This window comes from Juglans microcarpa x Juglans regia, chromosome 1D, assembly GCF_004785595.1.
Source record: "Juglans microcarpa x Juglans regia isolate MS1-56 chromosome 1D, Jm3101_v1.0, whole genome shotgun sequence".
NCBI lineage: Eukaryota > Viridiplantae > Streptophyta > Magnoliopsida > Fagales > Juglandaceae > Juglans > Juglans microcarpa x Juglans regia.
In genome coordinates, this window is record NC_054594.1 from 27,946,132 (window position 1) to 27,951,814 (window position 5,683).

The window sequence follows — 5,683 nt, forward strand, 5'->3', positions numbered from 1 at the left end:
AGGCATTAAGAGACTATTCAATTCCCTCGATCAATGGGGCGACATCTAGTATAAGGCGGTCAGCTATACAAGCCAATAATTTTGAGATCAAGCCGACCATCATTCAAATGATTCAACAAACTGCCCAATTTGGGGGGCTGTCACAAGAGAATCCTAATGTCCATATTGCAAATTTCTTGAAAATTTGTGATGCTTTTAAGCATAATGGAGTGACCGATGATGCAATCCGTTTGACACTTTTTCCTTTCTCGCTTAGGGAAAAAGCAAAAGCTTGGTTGAACTCTTTGCCGCCCAGCATCATCACCACCTGGGAGGAGTTGGCACAAAAATTCTTAGCAAAGTATTCCCCACCAACCAAGAAAGCGAAATTAAGGAATGATATCACTACCTTCACCCAACTTGAGGGTGAATCATTATATGAAGCATGGGAGAGATACAAGGATTTATTGAGAAAGTGTCCACATCATGAGCTTCCCACCTGGCTTCAACTACGGACATTTTATAATGGTTTGGGACCCACAAATCGATCTATTTTTGACGTGGCCACAGAAGGAGCATTAATGAGTAACACCCATAAAGTCGCATATGGACTTCTGGAAGAATTAGCATCCAACAATTATCAATAGTCTACGGAGAGAGCAATGCCAAGAAAGATAGCTGGAGTTTTTGAATTTGATTCTATTACCACACTAGCGGCACAGATGGCAAATCTATTACAACAACTAAGTAAGATGAACGTTAATACTATTCAAACTAATGTTGTTTGTGATCATTGCACACAAAATCATTAAAGTGTAGACTGCCAAGTAGGAAACCCTTTTGTCCAACCGAGTCATGAACAAGCCCACTATGTGTTCAATTTCCAACCATCCTTATTCAAACACGTTCAATCCCAGATGGAGAAATCACCCTAGCTTTTCTTAGAGCAATAATCAAGGATATACTAGACTACCTCAACAGTTTCCATAGCAAGAAAAGATGTCAGCACTTGAGGATATGTTCATGCAATACATGCAAATGATTGATATGGTGATCCAAAACATCTAGGCTTCAATCTGCAACCTTGAGGCACAAATCGGTCCACTCTCCAATATGCTTACCGAGAGGACAACAGAGACTTTACCAAGTAACACTATGACGAATCCGAAGGAGCATGTCAAAGCCATAACTTTGAGAAGTGGGCGGACATATGAATAGTCAGTAAATACCGAGCGAGATGCAAAAGCTGTCGAAACTGTGGAGGCCGAGAAGAAGGAAACCGAGTACAAGGTGAAAGAAAACGATCGGGAGGCTACCGACCAGCAAGCTGAAATGACTAAGGAGAATAAAGGCGCTGCAAAACCCAAGAAATCCAGGGAGTTTATTTCTGAAACTTATTCTCCTTCAATTTATGATCCACCAATTCCTTTTCAGCAAAGATTGAGAAAAAATAATATTGATAATCAGTTTTCTAAATTTCTGAGTATATTTAAACAATTGCATATTAATATTCCTCCCATTGAAGCTTTAGAGAAAATGACTAAATATGCAAAATTTTTTAAGGATATATTATCACACAACTGGAAGTTAGAGGAGCATGAGACTGTTATGCTGACTGAGGAGAGCACTGCAATTTTACAAAAGAAGATGCCGCTTAAGTCGAAAGATCCGGAGAGTTTCACGATCCCTTACACTATCAGAAATTCCTATTTTGATAAAGGTTTATGCGACTTAGGGCAAGTATTAATCTAATGCCTCTCTCTGTTTTTAGGAAATTAGGTCTTGGAGAAGAAAAGCCAACCACCATCTCTCTACAAGACAAATCGATTAAATACCCGAGATGACTCATTGAGGACGTACTGGTGAAAGTTGATAAGTTCATCTTCCCGAATGACTTCATTGTGTTTGATATGGAGGAGGATGAGAAGATCCCTTTGATATTGGGCCGACCTTTCCTGGCGGCAGGGAGAACTTTAATTGATGTCCAGCAAGGGAAACTCATTTTGAGGGTTGGCGAGGAGCAAGTCACTTTTGACATGTTTAAATCTATGGAATTCCTGTCTGAGGTACATTCTTGTTTTCAAACAAGCGATCAAGACATGGTCGAGGCTGATGAGAATTATGGAGTTGAATTTCCCAAGCTACCACTTGAGGTATGTCTTACTCACTCCACTTCTATTGAATCTGAAAATGAAAAGGTTAAAGAGTGTGAGAGATATTTGGAAGCTACATTTTCCCTTTCTCCTTCAATAAAACAAAAAGTAGAAGAGCTAAACTCATCTTAGCTGATGTCACCAAGTAAGGAACTATCCAAGCTTTAACTTAAACCGCTTTCATCAAATTTAAGGTACGCTTTCTTAGGCCAAGACACTACTTTTCCAGTTATTATTAACAGTTCCTTGAGTGATGTAGAGGAAGAGAAGTTGCTGAGAGTCTTGTGGGAACACAAGATGGCCTTGGGTTTGACCATCTTGAACATCAAAAGAATTAGTCCTTCAATTTGCATGCACAAGATTTTAGTGAAGGATAATTTTAAACAGATCGTCCAACCCCAGAGGAGACTGAATCCATCAATGCAAGAAGTGGTGCATAAAGAGGTATTGAAGCTTTTAGATGCTGGGTTCATTTATCCAATATCAGATAGTGCATAGGTAAGTCTAGTACAAGTCGTCCCAAAGAAAGGAGGGATAACCGTGATCAAGAATGACAACAATGAACTCATACTGACAAGGACGGTCACAGGATAATGAGTATGCAAAGACTATTCAAGACTGAATGATGCAACTTGGAAAGACCATTTTCCCTTACCTTTTACTGAACAAATGCTAGAAAGACTTGCCGGCCACGCTTACTACTGTTTTATAGATGAATATTCAGGTTACAATCAAATAGCTATTGCACTCGAGGATCAAGAGAAGATCACGTTCACCTATCCTTGGGTTACTTTTGCATATAGGCGCATGCCTTTTGGTCATTGCAATGCACCAGCGACTTTCCAAAGAAGCATGATGTCCATCTTCTTGGATATGGTGGAAAAATTTTTAGAAGTCTTCATGGATGACTTCTCAGATTTTGGTCACTCTTTTGATAATTGCTTATCCAATTTATCGTTAGTTTTGCAGAGATGCAAGGAGATAAATCTTGTTTTAAATTGGGAAAAATGCCACCTCATAGTCAAGGTGGGAATAGTGTTCGGCCACCACATATCCTTCACGGGGATTGAAGCCGACCGAGCAAAATATAAGTTATTGACAAACTCCCACCATCGACCACTGTGAAGGGCGTGTAGAGCTTCTTGGGTCATGTCGAGTTCTATCGTCGATTTATCAAGGATTTTTCCCAAATTACTAAACCTCTATACACTCTGTTGATTAAAGATACTCGTTTAAATTTTATGATAAATGCTTGCATGCTTTTGAAACATTGAGAAAGAAATTAATTTTAGCACTTATCATTGTTTCACCAGATTGGAATTTACCTTTTGAATTAATGTGTGATGCTAGTGATTATGCTATAGGCGTTGTTTTGGGGCAGAGAAAATATAAAAAATTTCAGGTTATTTATTATGCAAGTCGGACCTTAACAGAAACTCAACTTAATTATGCTACTACTGACAAAGAATTGTTAGCAATTGTGTTTACTTTCGAGAAATTTCATTCTTATTTGATAGATTCAAAGGTGGTCGTTTACATTGATCAGTCAGCTCTTAAATATTTGTTATCGAAGAAGGATGCCAAACCATGACTGTTAAGATGGATTCTACTATTATAGGAGTTTGATTCCGAAATAAAAGACAAGAAAGGTATCGAGAATGTAGTGGCCGACCACTTATCTCGTCTTAAGCTTAAGGAGGTGGCTGGCAAGGAGAAATTTTCAATTAATGAGACCTTCCCGGACAAGCAATTAATGGCTATACAAGTCATTCCATGGTATGCTGACATGGTAAATTATTTGGTGTCCAAAATTTTACCGGCTGAGATGACATATCAACAAAAGAAGAAGTTCTTCTCCAACTTGAAATATTATTTTTGGGAGGAATATTTTCTATACCAGCACTTGCGGACTAGATAATCAGGAGATGTGTGCTAAAGGAGGAGATGAAGAACATGCTCAGACACTACCACTCTTTGGAAATGGGTGGCCACTTTGGTGGAGCAAAAATAGCAGCGAAAGTTTTACAATGCGGCTTTTATTGGCCAACTATTTTCAAAAACTTTTAATTTTGTTAATTTATGTGTTCATTGTCAAAGGGTTGGAAACATTTCTAGGAAACATGAAATGCCTTTAAACAATATTTTAGTGATTGAATTATTTGATGTTTGGGGTATAGATTTCATGGTTCCTTTTCCATCCTCATATTTTAACAAATTCATTTTGGTTGCTGTAGATTATGTCTCCAAATGGGTGGCAGCAGTCGCCTTACCAACCAATGATGCGAGGGTCATAGTGAATTTACTATGGAAGAACATTTTTTCCCGATTAGGCACTTCGAGGGCCATAACTGTAACGACCCGATCCCGAAGGTCCGGAGAGTTAGCTCTTAATACCTAATATCAACTTCAATAACACAACTATAAAATCCAGAAAACTCCATAAAATGTTAATCCATTTAATCAACCCAAATATCTATGTTCCTTCATGGAGAAAACAAAGAAATTCTCAATAACATAAATTAAAACTCTCCAAAAACTCAAAAATATCCTTAACTCATCAAATCAAAATAACCGAACATAAATCAATTTATTAACTACGACTCTCAAATAAGCACTTGTACCCTCAGGCACTTATTCCACTATGATCATCACACCTTGCTAAAACTTCATACTCTTGTTCTCCTGCTGAACCACCAAAATTATCTTAAATATTTTTAGAGATAAGGGGTGAGTTATCAACAACTCAGTAAGCAGAAAACATATACTAGTGTGTAAATATGAACATTTGTCAGAATTCAAAATGCTGAACAAATATTTTCTTTTAGAATGCAGAATCAGAATACTTATTTCCAAAAAAATATAAGAGCGAAACTTCCAAAAACCATTCTTATGCAAAATTTCCTTTGACAGAGCATAACTGAACATATTCATCTTACCTTATCATATCAGAACAGAGACCATGTTTAACCCCTGTGGTAGGGTTGTGCAAACCTCGGTAGCTAACTGAGCAGAAACAGAATGTGAATCTTCCCCTTATTCATTCTCGGAGCCCACTCGCGAGTGTGCACATAGGAAAGACCACACAGAAAATCACTTTGTTTCCAAAGTAGGTGCACCAGAAACAGAAAAGTTGGTACCAACCCAAATAGCCACAGTTTTACACCTGTGATAAGGTCAGAATGGAATAGAAACAAAAATAGAATGTTATACCAGAGGTTTTCAGAAAATACATCATATCATATCAGAGTACTAAACATCTTCAGAACAGAACATAATCAGATCACAAAACATAATTATATGCAAAAAAATTCATATTCACTCTCTTTTGCAAGCGTCATAAACAAAATATCAAAAATAAGCTCATGTCTACACCAATCATGACAGAAAATACTTTCTTCTTAAACAGAATCTCATGAGTAATGCAGAACAAATAACTGAGGTAGTTCAAATTTCTTTTCATAACCAAACTTGTATATTTTATAAAAAATCAACCTTAGCTCATTTTATTTTGTGAAAAGTCTAGCATAAGAACCCCGCTTACTTGGACTTCT

The 5,683-nt window shown here is 37.4% G+C and overlaps 1 non-coding gene across 1 annotated transcript; it reads right to left on the minus strand.

Annotated features, from left to right (window-relative positions):
* Positions 1 to 365: 365 nt before the first annotated feature.
* Positions 366 to 472, minus strand: LOC121243710. The gene has a single exon (XR_005936233.1). It is a non-coding gene; the product is annotated as a small nucleolar RNA R71 (small nucleolar RNA).
* Positions 473 to 5,683: the final 5,211 nt, after the last annotated feature.